Genomic DNA, 17,474 nt, shown 5'->3' on the forward strand with positions numbered 1-17,474 from the left:
GCTATTAGATGATACCTTTCTACCATATTCCAAGCAATGTAAATCCAATGTTCACACATCTTGGTAAATTATTATAAATGGGAAAACTGTAATATACTGGAATGTAAAATACTTGCAATGAGTCGAATGCACTGACTGTAAGTTGCTCTGGATAAGAGTGTCAGTGGTTCCTAAACTGTGGAGGCGCGAGGGGTCGTTTGCAACGGACACTGAAAACAAGTGTTTCTTATTGGATAGCTACAGCTATACAGTGCATTTGGGAAATATTCAGACCCCTTTACTTTTTCAACATTTTGTTACGTTACAGCCTTATTCTAAATTTGATTAAATTGTATTTTTTCCATCATCAATCTACACACAATACCCCATAATGACAAAGCAAAAACTTTTTTTATTTTTTTATTTTTTATGTATAATAATAATAAAAAACGAAATATGACATAAGTATTCAGACCATTTATTCAGTACTTTGTTGAAGCACCTTTGGCAGCGATTACAGCCTTGAGTCTTCTTCGGTATGATGCTAGAAGCTTGGCACACCTGTATTTAGGTAGTTTCTCTCATTCTTCTCTGCAGATCCTCTCATGCTCTGTCGGGTTGGATGGGGAGCGTCGATCGGGTTCAAGTCTGGGCTCTGGCTGGGCCACTCAAGGACATTCAGAGACTTGTCCCGAAGCCAATCCTGTGTTGTCTTGGCTGTGTGCTTAGGGTCATTGTCCTGTTGGAAGGTGAACCTTCGCTCCAGTCTGAAGTCCTGAGCGCTCTGGAGCAGGTTTTCATCAAGGATCTCTTTCATCAGACCAGAGAATCTTGTTTCTCATGGTCTGAGAGTCCTTTAGGTGCCTTTTGACAAACTCCAAGCGGGCTGTCATGTGCCTTTTACTGAGGAATGGATTCGTCTGGCCACTCTACTATAAAGGCCTGATTGGTGGAGTGCAGAGATGGTTGTCCTTCTGGAAGGTTCTCCCATCTCAGAGGAACTCTGGAGCTCTGTCAGAGTGAGCATCGGGTTCTTGGTCACCTCCCTGACCAAGGCCCTTCTCCCCCGATTGCTCAGTTTCGCCGGGCGACCAGCTCTAGGAAGAGTCTTGGTGGTTCCAAACTTATCCCAGTTAAGAATGATGGAGGCCATCGTTTTCTTGGAGACCTTCAATGCTGCAGAATTGTTTTGGTACCTTTCCCCAGATCTGTGCCTCGACACAATCATGTCTCGGAGCTCTACAGACAATTCCTTCTACCTGATTAATTGGTTTTTGCTCTGACATGCACTGTCAACTGTGGGACCTTATATAGACAGGTGTGTGCCTTTCCAAATCATGTCCAATCAATTTAATTTACCACAGGTAGACTCCAATCAAGTTGTAGAAACATCTCAAGGATGATCAATGGAAACAGGATGCACCTGACCTCAATTTCGAGTCTCATAGCTAAGGGTCTGAATACTTATGTAAATAAGGTATTGCTGTTTTTTATTTGTAATACATTAAAACCTGTCGTTTCGTCATTATGGGGTATTGTGTGTAGATTGATTAGGGAAAACAATTATTGAATCAATTTTGGAATAAGGCTGTAACGTTACAAATGTAGAAAAAGGGAAGAGGTCTGAATACTTTCCAAATGCACTGTATATATACAGTACCAGTCAAAAGTTTGGACACACCTACTCATGCCAGGGTTTTTCTTTATTTTTTAAAACTATTTTCTACATTGTAGAATAATAGTGAAGACATCAAAACTCTGAAATAACACGTATGGAATCATGTAGTAACCAAAAAAGTGTTTAAAAAATCAAAATATATTTTATATTTGAGATTCTTCAAAGTAGCAACCCTTTGCCTTGATGACAGCTTTGCACACTCTTGGCATTCTCTCAACCAGCTTCATGAGGTAGTCACCTGGAATGCATTTCAATTAACAGGTGTGCCTTGTTAAAAGTTAATTTGTGGAATTTCTTTCCTTCTTAATGAGTTTGAGCCAATCAGTTGTGTTGTGACAAGGTAGGGTTGGTATACAGAAGATAAAAGTAAGAAGATTTGGTAAAAGACCAAGTCCATATCATGGCAAGAACAGCTCAAAAAAGCAAAGAGAAACGACAGTCCATCATTACTTTAAGACATGAAGGTCAGTCAATACGGAACATTTCAAGAACTTTGAAAGTTTCTTCAAGTGCAGTCGCAAAAACCATCAAGCGCTATGATGAAACTGGCTCTCATGAGGACCGCCACAGGAAAGGAAGACCCAGAGTTACCTCTGCTGTAGAGGATAAGTTCATTAGAGTTACCAGCCTCAGAAATGGCAGCCCAAATAAATGCTTCACAGAGTTCAAGTAACAGACACATCTCAACATCAACTGTTCAGAGGAGACTGCGTGAATCAGGCCTTCATGGTCGAATTGCTGCAAAAAAAACACTACTAAAGGACACCAATAATAAGAAGAGGCTTGCTTGTGCCAAGAAACACAAGCAATGGACATTAGACTGGTGGAAATCTGTCCTTTGGTCTGAAGAGTCCAAATTTGAGATTTTTGGTTCCAACCGCCGTGTCTTTATGAGACGCTGAGTAGGTGAACGGATGATCTCTGCATGTGTGGTTCCCACCATGAAGCATGGAGGAGGAGGTTAGATGGTGTTTGGGTGCTTTGTTGGTGACACTATTGGTGATTTATTTAGAATTCAAGGCACACTTAACCAGCATGGCTACCACAGCATTCTGCAGCGATATTCCATCCCATCTGGTTTGCGCTTAGTGGAACTATCATTTGTTTTTCAACAGGACAATGACCCAACACACCTCCAGGCTGTGTAAGGGCTATTTGACCAAGAAGGAGAGTGATGGAGTGCTGCATCAGATGACATGGCCTTCACAATCACCCGATCTCAACCCAATTGAGATGGTTTGGGATGAGTTGGACCGCAGAGTGTAGGAAAAGCAGCCAACAAGTGCTCAGCATATGTTGGAACTCCTTCAACACTGTTGGAAAAACATTCCAGGTTATGCTGGTTGAGAGAATGCCAAGAGTGTGCAAAACTGTCATCGAGGAAAAGGGTGGCTACTTTGAAGAATCTCAAATATAAAATATTTGACTGGTACTGTATATACAGTGGGGAGAACAAGTATTTGATACACTGCCGATTTTGCAGGTTTTCCTACTTATAAAGCATGTAGAGGTCTGTAATTTTCATCATAGGTACACTTCAACTGTGAGAGACGGAATCTAAAACAAAAATCCAGAAAATCACATTGTATGATTTTTAAGTAATTAATTTGCATTTTATTGCATGACATAAGTATTTGATACATCAGAAAGGCAGAACTTAATATTTGGTACAGAAACCTTTGTTTGCAATTACAGAGATCATATGTTTCCTGTAGGTCTTGACTAGGTTTGCACACACTGCAGCAGGGATTTTGGCCCACTCCTCCATACAGACCTTCTCCAGATCCTTCAGGTTTCGGGGCTGTCGCTGGGCAATACGGACTTTCAGCTCCCTCCAAAGATTTTCTATTGGGTTCAGGTCTGGAGACTGTCTAGGCCACTCCAGGACCTTGAGATGCTTCTTACGGAGCCACTCCTTAGTTGCCCTGGCTGTGTGTTTCGGGTCGTTGTCATGCTGGAAGACCCAGCCACGACCCATCTTCAATGCTCTTACTGAGGGAAGGAGGTTGTTGGCCAAGATCTCGCGATACATGGCCCCATCCATCCTCCCCTCAATACGGTGCAGTCGTCCTGTACACTTTGCAGAAAAGCATCCCCTAAGAATGAAGTTTCCACCTCCATGCTTCACGGTTGGGATGGTGTTCTAGGGGTTGTACTCATCCTTCTTCTTCCTCCAAACACGGCGAGTGGAGTTTAGACCAAAAAGCTATATTTTTGTCTCATCAGACCACATGACCTTCTCCCATTCCTCCTCTGGATCATCCAGATGGTCATTGGCAAACTTCAGACGGGCCTGGACATGCGCTGGCTTGAGCAGGGGGACCTTGCGTGCGCTGCAGGATTTTAATCCATGACGGCGTAGTGTGTTACTAATGGTTTTCTTTGAGACTGTGGTCCCAGCTCTCTTCAGGTAATTGACCAGGTCCTGCCATGTAGTTCTGGGCTGATCCCTCACCTTCCTCATGATCATTGATGCCCCACGAGGTGAGATCTTGCATGGAGCCCCAGACCAAGGGTGATTGACCGTCATCTTGAACTTCTTCCATTTTCTAATAATTGCGCCAACAGTTGTTGCCTTCTCACCAAGCTGCTTGCCTATTGTCCTGTAGCCCATCCCAGCCTTGTGCAGGTCTACAATTTGATCCCTGATGTCCTTACACAGCTCTCTGGTCTTGGCCATTGTGGAGAGGTTGGAGTCTGTTTGATTGAGTGTGTGGACAGGTGTCTTTTATACAGGTAATGAGTTCAAACATGAGTAATGAGTGGAGAACAGGAGGGCTTCTTAAAGAAAAACTAACAGGTCTGTGAGAGCCGGAATTCTTACTGGTTGGTAGGTGATCAAATACTTATGTCATGCAATAAAATGCAAATTAATTACTTAAAAATCATACAATGTGATTTTCTGGATTTTTGTTTTAGATTCTGTCTCTCACAGTTGGAGTGTACCTATGATAAAGATTACAGACCGCTACATGCTTTGTAAGTAGGAAAACCTGCAAAATCGGCAGTGTATCAAATACTTGTTCTCCCCACTGTGTGTGTATATATATATATATATATATATATATATATATATATATATATATATATATATATATATATATATATGTATATTAAAGGAAGTCAGTCTGGCTTTAAACTTACTCCTGAACATTTTTATAATATAATGCACAAGTTGCAATTTCGAAATTGGGTAGTGCATCATCAGTTCCTCTTGTCATGTTAGTCATTGTATACCTTAGAGATCTATTTATAACTTGTCAGAAATGTCAACTAATGTTTTTTTATTTAGTTTTTTTAGCCCATAGATATTGTTGTATTTTTTTTGTCCCTCAAATATCACATGAATACACATTAGACATGTAAAATGTAAATTTGCTTTAAAACTGCAACATTTTCTTTGACCCCATTAAAACAATTGTAGAATTGCAGGAAATAAGCTTTAATCCTGCAAAATTCTTTCCACCAACAAGAGGGGTGTGAACAGTTTGTGTCATGAACAGTGCTTGTGCCCATAGAAATAGACGTGGCGCATGCATGCGCGCAGGGGGAGCGCGGGATGTTCCCCAATGCTGGAAGGGGGCCCCGAGTGAAATAGTTTGGGAACCCCTGTGCTAAATGACCAAAATATAAATGTAGACTTAAGTAACCACATTGTGGGCCTGTTACAATACATAAATCATTACAGATTTTACAAATATCCACTTTGTTAGATCAGATTTGTTGAAGGTGCAGTTCGTTTTGGTTGTGTTTCAGATTATTTTGTGCCCAATAGAAATTAATGGTAAATAATGTATTGGGTCATTTAGGGGTGTCAATAATTTTGGACCCCTACCTTTTTGAGAAAAACTATTATTACTTGTTAAACTAAATCTCTTTCTCCGAGCTATTATATAAGTATAAAATAATATACATTTTGAACATACAATATAGGTCAGTATTTTAATGATTTATTTGATGCAGACATTCATTATTGCTGATCTTTATCAAGGGTGTCAATACAGTTTTTGCCTATTGCTTACACACTTTTTGCAGAATTTGGCTCATTATGTCAAAACTCAACACACAAGCCAATCAGACATAGCACTTGGAGATTAACAACTCACATATATGCCAAAGTGAAACACTGCAATCAAAACTTAACACTCCTTTCTAAAAATGAAATTCTTGCAAAAAAAACATACACACAAGCAACATTTGAATTACTCTTTCATTTCACTAGCAACACACTGATGGGCTTTATATAAAACACTGCAGTCTTTGTGTTTCTATTTTTATTGTCATTTTATTGTCATTGTCTTCTGTAAAACTCAAAAGTAGAATTTCTGCAGTAATCAAACAGTATTTACAAATTTTTTTTTACAAAAAAACAAACATTCTTACAGAAATTCTTAACATCAAATTTAGCAACAAAACAAAAGTAAAAAAACAAGACAATTACTGGATAAATTGCTATTGGGGGAAAAAACATATACTTGTTTTGTGTGTGTGTGCGTGTGTGTGGTGGGGGGCGGGGGGGCTTATGGATCACGCCTTCTGTTCGGATCTGGCCACAAGACCTCGTCAACATCACAGGCAATGTCCTCGCGGGCTAGGCATCGGGGAAAATATCGCCTTGTGTGCCGAATCCACCCTTGGATTGATCCCACCTCAATGTCTCCACATGCCTCTTCCATTGCTTGCAGAAGAGTCATGCGGGCATGTGGTTGCCGATCATATACTTTCCACCGCCACGCTGAAAATAATTCCTCGATTGCATTTAGAAAGGGGCTGTAAGGGGGCAGGTATAAAACTGTGAAATGATTATGGTTGTTGAACCAATCTCGGACCAGAGCAGCCCGGTGAAAACTAACATTATCCCAGATGACAACAAACCTGGGCTGCTGTGGTCTGTCCTGCACAACTGCATGTAGTGCATCTAGAAATGCAATTACCTTTCCTGTATTGTAGGGACCTAGAGTGGCATGATCCTTGGACACTAATTGCAGCACACAAGGTGATATTTCCCCCACACTGCCCAGGGACATTTACAACAGCCCTTTGTCCAACTACGTTACGGCCCCGACGCCTGGTTTTGGCCAGATTGAATCCTGCCTCATCCACGTAGATGAACTCATGCGGCAGTTCGACGGCATCAAACTCCAGAACTGTCTGTAACAGAAAATATTGAATAGTGTTACTGAAAACACATACAGTAACTACAATGTCTATATTTTCACACAAGTAGGGGCTGGGTTGGGTGAGTATAGACAAAAACTACAAGCTACAGGCAGGGCAGGTGGCAGCATAAACCCTCATTCCCACATCACAATATATAGTATGTAAAGTAAAGTGACACATACCTGCACATAATCATGGCGCAGATCCTTGACCCTGACACTGTTCCTCTCAAATGGCACCCTGTACAGCTGCTTCATTCTGAAGTTATGTTTCTGTATGATGCGACTTAGTGTAGAAATGCTGACCCTGTTGATATTGTTGAATTCATTTCCATTTGCAATTATGCGTTGTTGCAACTCACAAAGTCAGATTGCATTATTTTCTCGCACCATTTCAATGATGGCAAGCTCTTGTTGTTGAGTGAAGAGCCGTTCCCTTCCACCTTGAGGAGGTCGTCCAACCATTCTGTAGAAAATGCCACCACAAGATGTCATTGGTTAGGTTATTTTTCACATACTGTACTTTCAAACTGTACACAGTACTGCAACATCACAATGGTATTCCTTTACATATACAGTACTTCACAGCACTACCCATTTTTGTATAGTATAGTTAGTACAGTAATACTGTAATATGATACAGAATCATGTGACACATACAGTAGGTACAGTCTGGAGTAGAAACTTGAAGATATACCTGTTCTCCAGTCGGAATGTCCTTATTATCGATGCTACTGTGTAGCGACTGAGGTTAGGGTGGACTCTTTGCCCAGCCTCCCTCTTGGACAGGCCATGATTTATCACATGGTCCACCAGAGTAGCCCTGATGTCATCTGATATACGTCTACGCACTGGTCCTCGTCCTCTTCCACGTCCTCTTCCACATCCGACTCCTCTCTCTCTTTGTCCTCCTCTTACTCTGACTCTTATTGCCTCCATGCTTGCAAAGTTCTAAAAATTGCTTACCTGAGGCCTATTTGTAGTGCTAAGGCTCAGACTGATTGGTGTTCTGTTTTCTGTGCAAGTGTTTTCAGGTGTGTATGTAAGTGCATACAATTGCCAGATGAGTTTTGCATTTTGAACAGAGTGTTTTCCCAATGATAACAGGTGATTTTGTTTTTGAACAAAGTGTCTAATGTAAGAAAACGTGTGTAGTGTTTCGCAATAAGTGTGTTACAGAATTGCAAACAAAGTACAAAGTTGACATTGTGTTTAAGCTATGGTTACACTGTGTTTAAGGTATGCTACAAGAAGTTTAGGTATTGAGGCTTTGGTCTAAGCATTCGGTTTTAGTGTGTAAGCAATGGGCAAAAACTGTAATTTCGAACCCCACTGTATATAAGTATATTATTCAAACTCACTATTACACTATATCTACAACTACAATGTTGGGAGCATTATCCTCATAGATGTGGTGAAGCACTATGACATGCACATCATGGTTTGTCAATTTATTTACTTTGCCAATGATAAACACTATGATATTTCACCTTATCATTATATAAATGTTAATTGTCTATTTATGATATGCGATTTGTCATGCCCATGTATTCCAGTTTTGTATTGACTGTTTGAGTATGTGGGTGCAAATAAACTTGAACTTGATAAGTAGTTTAATACATACCCTACATTTCATTCAAGCGCAGGTATAGCATGGTATAGCCTGGCTGACGCAACCCACGTGACTACACAGCGAAGAGCTGCCACCCACTTGTCTCAGGTCAGGAGGACTTCGAGAGCTGGTGTCAGACTAAGACAGGATTCCCCAACTGTCAGACCGCGTTGGCCCCCAAGTATTCTGAGGAAAAAAGACTGTAAAACCCCCAGGCAATCAGCTCCAAGAGATTTAAATTTAAGAAATATGTTCCCAAGTATTCCCACGCATAATAGAGAGACACGTGATCGTATGCAAATGTAAGCAAGGTTTTAAATGATTACGTTTTGGTCAAACATTATATCTGTTTTTGCTTCTTGAATTCAATTTGGAGTCTACAAATTATTTGTAAATGTGTTCCGGACCCCCGACCAGCCGCTCAAGAACAAATCGAACCGCGGCTGAATCTAGTTGATGATCCTTGGACTAAACACTGTAAATCTAGCTATGAGATTGAGGAACAGGCAGGCAGGCTCACATGCAGAGGGCGCCCTGCATATTGAGAAGGAAAGATGGGAAGAAATGACACAATTTCTGTCCTCCAGCCAGCGTTCCCACGATTCCATGAATTCAGAAAGAAGGTCGTTCCTCCTGTCTGTCACCCAGCTGCGCAGCTCAGCGAAATCGCGGTAGGTGCAAAGGCGACGGAGTTGGTCATAACAGGAGGTTTATGTTGATTGAAAAATTATTTATTACTTTTTACACAAGAAAGGCTACACGATTCGATTTTCACGGACTTCAACATACTTTATCGATTCCAAGAAGCCAATAAAAACAGGTTTTTGACAATTTTACAGCCCTAGACCTTTTCCACTTTGCGCTTGGAACCGAGGCCATAACACAGGTGAGTGTAGAGCTATCGAGGTGTCAACCAGATTGGTGAGAAGAAACATAATTCTAATTTTATAGGCGACTACAGCACATGTAACTAAACTTCGACAGAAATAGTTGGTATGGATGTTTAGGATTAGGAAACCTATCTTTGTGTTACACGTAGGCCTAGGGTTTCTCTCACTTTTGCATGATGGTTGTCAGTCTTGCCAGGGTCAGTTTGTTATCCATATGGGTATAAGCAAATGTGTAGCGTCACTGTTTTACTCCAGTAACAACATTGCATTTTGTAAATGTGTTATTTTTACACTAAAATATAAATGTCTTTAATTGCATTGTAATTTGCCAAAGTTTTTGACATTTGGTAGAGCGAATTGTTGATGTTATTCTGTATGCTGTCTTTTGTAGAGGAATTTAGACCCACACTTGTCTTCAAAACTTGGGTTGAATACGACCAATAATACTCTTTGATCAAAATCAATGTATGGCCCATCTCTCTCTACCTTATGGGTGATTCCTCACTAAACTAGAACAAAACAGGACCATGATTTTTTGGAATTTTCACGAAATGTTATCAATAGAAGGGTCCTTTGGAGGAAGGATTGTTGACATATATTTTACTTTTGTATCTTAAAGCATAATTGAGAAATAATTAATTGAATTTTGAATATTTGTACCATTTTGGCCTTACCCAGGCCTCCTTTGAGACTCCACAATGTGTAGGTGCTACAAAGCTGTCATATTATTCTTTACTCCTTGCTCTGTAATATGAGTGGTATTTTGATTTCAGTAACAATTTGCATACATTAATTTATGAATATCAAAAAATATGAACATGAATATTGAAAATATACTATTTTTGATTTTGATAGTTTTTGAATACCTTGTTGGGTACGTTATGATCCAATTTTGTAAGCATTACCAACAGAGTGTAAACAGAGGGCTGTGATTGGTTACATTGCCTACTATGCCAATTTCTCTGTTTAAAATGGGCCATAACTTTAAAACTAGCAGAAATCCCACTCTGGAATTGTGATATGCCCGTAGAGTTCAACAATATATATAAGAAATTAGCTAAATCAAAAATGGTATATTTTCAATATTAATGTTTATATTTTCCTATATTAATAAATTAATGTAAAACATTTTTTTTATTGAAATCAAAATACTACTCATATTACACAGCAAGCTGTAACACTTAATGACACCAATTTTGGTCTATTCATACCCCTTGACTTATTCCACATTTTGTTGTGTTACAGCCTGAATTCAAAATGGATTAAATATATGTTTTTTCTCATCCATCTACTCACAATACCCCATTATGGCAAAGTGAAAACATGTTTTTAGAAATGTTTGGAAATGTATTGAAAATTAAATTCAGAAATATCTCATTTAAATATGTATTCACACCCCTGAGTCAATACTTTGTAGAAGCACCTTTGGCAGCGATTACAGCTGTGAGTCTTTCTGGGTAAGTCTCAAGCGCTTTCCACGCCTGGATTGTGCAACATTTGCCCACTATTCTTTTCAGAGTTTTTCGAGCTCTGTCAAATTGGTTGTTGATCATTGCCATAGGTCTTACCATAGATTTTCAAGTAGATTTAAGTCAAAACTGTAACTTGGCTACTCAGGAAATTTTAATGTCTTCTTTGTAAACAACTCCAGGGTAGATTTGACCTTGAAATTATCTCCCAGTGTCTGGTGGAAAGCAGACTGAACCCAGTTTTCCTCTAGGATTTTGCCTGTGCTTAGCTCCATTCTGGGTTTTTTTATCCTGAAAAACTCCCTAGTCCTTAACGATTACATGTACTGTATACCCATAACATTAGGACACCTTGTAGAGTCCATTCCCCAAAGAATTGAGGCTGAAGGTGTTCCTAATGAATGAGTGCATTCGGAAGGTATTCAGACCCATTTACTTTTTTCACATTTTGTTACGTTACAGCCTTATTCTAAAATGGATTTCATTAAATGTTTTCCTCATCAATCTACACACAATACCCCATAATGAGAAAGTGAAAACAGGTTTTTAGAAATACCTTATTTACATAAGTATTCAGACCCTTTGCTATGATACTCGAAATTGAGCTCAGTTGCATCCTGTTTACATTGATCATCCTTGAGGTGTTTCTACAACTCGATTGGAGTCCACCTGTGGTAAATTCAACTGATTGGACGTGATTTGGAAAGGCACACACCTGTCTATATAAGGTCCCACAGTTGACAGTGCATGTCAGAGCAAAAGCCAATTAATCAGGTCGAAGGAATTGTCTGTAGAGCTCCGAGACACGATTGTGTCGAGGCAAAGATCTGGGGAAGGGTACCAAAAAATGTCTGCAGCATTGAAGGTCCCCAAGAACACAGTGGCCTCCATCATCCTTAAATGGAAGAAGTTTAGAACCACCAAGACTCTTCCTAGAGCTGGCCGCCCGGCCAAACTGAGCAATCGGGGGAGAAGGGCCTTGGTCAGGGAAGTGACCGAGAACCCGATGGTCACTCTGACAGAGCTCCAGAGTTCCTCGGTGGAGATGGGAGAACTTTCCAGAAGGGTCAACCAACTCTGCAGCACTCCACCAATCAGGCCTTTATGGTAGAGTGGCCAGACGGAAGCTACTCCTAGAGTGGCCAGACGGAAGCCACTCCTCAGTAAAAGGCACCTTGAAGTTTTCCTAAAGGCACCTAATGGACTCTCAGACCATGAGAAACAAGATTCTCTGCTCTTTATGAAACCAAGATTGAACTGTTTGGCCTGAATGCCAAGTGTCACGTTTGGAGGAAACCTGGCACCATCCCTGAGGTGAAGGGATGGTGCCACAGCATCATGCTGTGGGGATGTTTTTCAGCGGCATGGACTGGGAGACTAGTCAGGATCGAGGGAAAGATGAACAGAGTAAAGTACAGCGAGATCCTTGATGAAAACCTGCTCCAGAGCGCTCAGGACCTCAGACATGGGAGAAGGTTCACCTTCCAACAGGACAACGACCCTAAGCACACAGCCAAGACAACGCAGGAGTGGCTTCGGGACAAATCTCTGAATGTCCTTGAGTGGACCACCCAGAGCCCGGACTTGAACCCGATCGAACATCTCTGGAGAGACCTGAAAATAGCTGTACAGAGACGCTCTCCATCCAACCTGACAGAGCTTGAGAGGATCTGCAGAGAAGAATGGGAGAAACTCCCCAAATACAGGTGTGCCAAGCTTCTATCGTCATACCGAAGAAGACTCGAGGCTGTAATCGCTGCAAAAGATGCTTCAACAAAGTACTGAGTAAAGGGTCTAAATACTTATGTAAATGTGGTATTTCAGTTGTTTATTTTTAATACATTTGCTAAAATTTCTACAAACCAGTTTTTGCTTTGTCATTATGGGGTATTGTGTGTAGATTGGTGAGGGAAAAATAAACAATTTAATCAATTTAAGAATAAGGCTGTAACGTAACAAAATGTGGAAAAGGTCAAGGGGTCTGAATACTTTCCAAATGCATTGTATATAATTACCTGCATGTAAATTGAGAAAAGCCTACAGGTTTGTCTGTATTTCTGCATGAGTGGCCCGGGTTAAGCATTTTAATCCCAGCCAGTTCCGATAGTGCGTCCAGATTTCAGTGTGCTCATCTGTCCCTTTGGCTGGGTATTTTTATTCTCACAGTGTCTGAAATAATTTTGGGTTCCTCAAGCAGTCAGGGAAGAGATTGTGGACTTGTGTTGTGTGTGTGTGTGTGTGTGGTTAGAAATGTAAGTGTATGGAAGAACCAGCCAGGCGTACCGAACGCTGACTATAATATTAACACTAAATGCTAAAGCTTAATTTGAACTAATGTTCATTGAATAAATAGGTCTACCTGTTGGTGGGTCTTTGGGGTTATTGTCTGAAACTGTCCCCAGAAATGTCCCATATTAGCCCTCAGAAAGAAAAAAGCAACTCTGGAAGTTAAATTGAGGCCGATATTTCAATAATAAAATGCTGACTCCAATCAGATTTGTATGTAAAAATGTCTGTCCCTGTACCAAACTCATTAGCTCCCTCGGCTTCACAGCTGACCTTATGAGGCCTTATGAGAATGTTTGATCACTAACCACGTTTTCATCCACAGTTTTTATGCGAGTAAAGTCATATCGTATAAAAACAAACAAACACGACAGCTGTGATTGAAACAGGGCGTTTCAGTGTCATTTTATAAATGTAGACAGAATTTGTTCTTTCAACATGGTGGGATCGTTTTGTGTCGGTAAAATAAATAATGCGGGAAATGGTGGTGGAAATACCTTTGCGCAAATATTGATATAATAACCATCATATCAAAGTACATTTGGAGTCACGCGATGATATGGTGTGCGGTCCTCCCACTATAACTTGGGAAACCATGCAGTTTATTAGGTTACAGATGAAAGAAGTTATGAACTTCACAGGGTGGTGAAAGTGCACAGTGTTGAACTTGATGCTCCTTTCCAATAAATATCGAGGGTCTTATTCTGGTGACATGATGATCGATGCTTGACTGTCGTTTGACAAATAAAAATAATTATAATCTCATCATGTATCATGAGGACCGCCACAGGAATGGAAGACCCAGAGTTACTTCTGCTGCAGAGGATAAAGTTCATTAGAGTTACCAGCCTCAGAAATTGCAGCCCAAATAAATGCTTCACAGAGGTCAAGTCACAGACACATTTCAACATTAACTGTTCAGAGGGGACTGTGTGAATCAGGCCTTCATGGTCAAATTGCTGCAAAGAAACCACTACTAAAGGACACCAGTAAGAAGAAGAGACCTGCTTGGGCCAAGAAACACGAGCAATGGAGATTAGACCGGTGGAAATGTGTCCTTTGGTCTGGAGTCCAAATTTGAGATTTTTGGTTCCAACCGCCGTGTCTTTGTGAGACGCGGTGTGGGTGAACGGATGATCTCTGCATGGAGGAGGAGGTGTTATGGTGTGGGGGTGCTTTGCTGGTGACACTGTCTGTGATTTATTTAGAATTAACGGCACACTTAAGCAGCATGGCTACCACAGCATTCTGCAGCAATACGCCATCCCATCTGGTTTGGGCTTAGTGGGACTTTCAATTTTTTTTCAACAGGACAATGACCCAGCACACCTCCAGGCTGTGTAAGGGCTATTTTACCAAGAAAAAGATTGATGGAGTGCTGCATCAGATGACCTGGCCTCCACAATCCCCCGACCTCAAACCAATTGAGATGGTTTGGGATGAGTCGGACAGCAGAGTGAAGGAAAAGCAGCCAACAAGTGCTCAGTATATGTGAGAACTCCTGTCATCAAGGCAAAGGGTGGCTATTTGAAGAATCCCAAATATAAAATATATTTAGATTTGTTTAACACTTTTTTTGGTTACTACAGGATTCCAAATGTGTTATTTCATAGTTTTGATGTCTTCACTATTATTCTACAATGTAAAAAAAATTGTAAAACTAAAGAAAAACCCATGAATGAGTATGTGTGTCCATACTTTGGACTGGTAGTGTATGTATGTAGGTATGTAATGTGTGAATATATTTTATTTTGTTCAGCTCCCTGACTTAAATTTGTCACCTTACAGTAATATGTGACTAAAATAAATGGGTGGCGTTGCATCAAACCTGCTGAATCACAGAGGAATGACAAACAGCTTGTCATAGCAGGATGCAACCATGACAGGGTTAAAAGGGACAATCTCACCTTTTCCCCTGGGGGCTCTGGAGCACAGCTCTTTTATCCGGAATGGGACTGAATGGTGACGTCATAGAGAGCGTTGCCTGGACGACTGAGCAGCGTAGATGGAATTAAAACCCTCCATGTCTCTCCTCATCTGTGTCATTGGGTTAGCAGGGCGTCTTACATTAATTCACATCAACAGCAGGAACACACACACACACACACACACAGTAGTTAGTCAGCAGCAGTGTTTTGAGTTGCTCCCTCACTCTTTGTGTGTGTCTTGGATCAATGCAAGAGGATGAAAGTCAGGCAGGATGAAAATAGGAGGAGAGACCTTTAGGGGAGGATAAATCATTTTTGAGAAAACCATGATTAAAGTGGCTATTTTAGGCCGTTTTTAAACCTATACATGCCTCCGGTAAGAGCCTATGATCTGTGAACCGTACATGATACAGACATCTTGGTGTCTTTATACTCCTTTATTATGTGCTCTCAAATAGGGAGTATGTCCAGATTCTTAAGTAAAAGTTTTAACATTAATTTATTCAATATTACAAATATTAATATGAAAAACACAAAAATACCCTTTTTTAATAATATGACCCATTTTATACATAGAAAATGACATTATAGGTCAATAACCAATCACAGCCCTCATTTAGTATTGCACATTCAGCAAAGGGAGTTCCAGTTGAATCCATTTTCCCATTCATTGTGTTAGTGCTGCTTATAACATTTATCTGAACGGTTAAGAGCGTTAGGCCAGTAACCAAAAGGTTGTTGGTTCGAATCGCCGAGCCAGCAAGGTAGAAAAATCTGCTGTTCTGCCCTTGAGCAAGGCACTTAACTCCCAACAACAACTGCTCCCTGGGCGCCGATGACGTGGACGTCGATTAAAGCAGCCCCCTGCACCTCTCTGATTCAGAGGGTTGGGTTGAATGCACATTTCAGTTGAATGCATTCAGTTGTGCAACTGACTAGGTATCCCCTTTCCAGTATATTGTTCCAAACGATATGTCCTAAAATGAACAAAATCAAAAAGGGTACTTTTGAGATATTGATATGTTGAATAAATTGTTTGTTTTTTCAGAATCAAGACATACTCCATATTTTAGAGACACTATAAGGAGTACAATGACACCCATGTTGTCTTGATCATTTTTTAAAACATTTTTAAAAAACATTTTTAGTCATTTAGCAGACGCTCTTATCCAGAGTGACTAACAGTTAGTGAATGCATACATTTATCATGTACAGTTCACAGATAGTAGGGTCTTACAGGAGGCATTTATAGGTCTAAAAAGGGTACAAAATGGCCCCTTTCATCACGATTTTCTCCAAAATGGTTTGTGATACAAATGTAAAGAGCATGTCAAAAATCCTTCCTCCCTATGAAGTTTCTATGTGAAATATTTGGGGGCTACGCTGGCATATAATTGCCATTTAGTTACACTTTAATGAGACCATTGATTTGCAAAAAGGACCACACACTGAAATTACTGTTGAGGGTAATGTGGGGGTGTCACGCCCTGGCTCTGGGGACTCTAGTATGTTGAGCCAGGGTGTGAGTTTTCATTTGTGTTTGTTCTAGTTGTTGTATTTCTATGTTGGCCAGGGTGGCTCCCAATCAGAGATGGCTGTAGCTCGTTGTCTCTGATTGGGAGCCATACTTAAGTAACCGTTAGGCATTCATTTGGTGTGGTTTCTTGTTCCGTGTTGGTTTGTGTATGTAACCAGGGACGTCACGTTTTCGTTTTGTTCGTGTGATACTTTATAAAAATAAATATGTTCGCATTCCACGCTGCGCCTTGGTCCTCCTCTGTTCCCGACGATCGTGACAGGGGGAGGAGAGGAGAGGAGGGGAGGGGGGAGGAGAGGAGGGGAGGGAAGGAGGGGAGGAGAGGAGGGGAGGGAAGGAGGAGAGGAGGCAGGGGAGAGAAGGAGCAGAGTGGAGGGAAGGAGGAGAGGTGAAGCAGAAGGAGACTGACTAGGCATGTTCTTATTCATGTTCATGTTGGTGTATTATTTTAAGAGATTAGACAAAGGACATGTTTTCCTCCACTACCAGAGCTTTACTGAGATTGTAGTGTAAGACTGGGGACCTGTGGGAGAGTGGGACCCTGAGCCACAGTTTGCCATACGTTGGGCTCTCTAGTGGATACCAGCTGAAAATTGCTTTCTGTTCCTGTGAATTAATGGTTTTTAAAGAGGCTAGTCCACTGGGAGTGGTGTGTGTGTGTGTGTGGTGGGTAGAGGAAGAGGAGGGGGTGATGGGAGGAAGTTATTTTTGGAAGCAGACATCAGTATGATGCTGGGCAGTCATGTTTGTGCTTGTGGTTGCCAGTGCTGTATGGAATCTGGTGCTGGTACTGTTGTTGGAGTGTCATTCTGTTGTGTCTGAGTCAATGAATGAGTTTCATTATAATTCTAAACATTGCCTCTTTTGTATGCCCAAATCTTTCCAGCCCAATAGTGACAGGTCTGACTGAGTCATAATAACAGTACATGATTCTGT

This window comes from Coregonus lavaretus, assembly GCF_964263955.1.
Source record: "Coregonus lavaretus genome assembly, chromosome: 21".
In the NCBI taxonomy this organism is placed as follows: Eukaryota; Metazoa; Chordata; class Actinopteri; order Salmoniformes; family Salmonidae; genus Coregonus; species Coregonus lavaretus.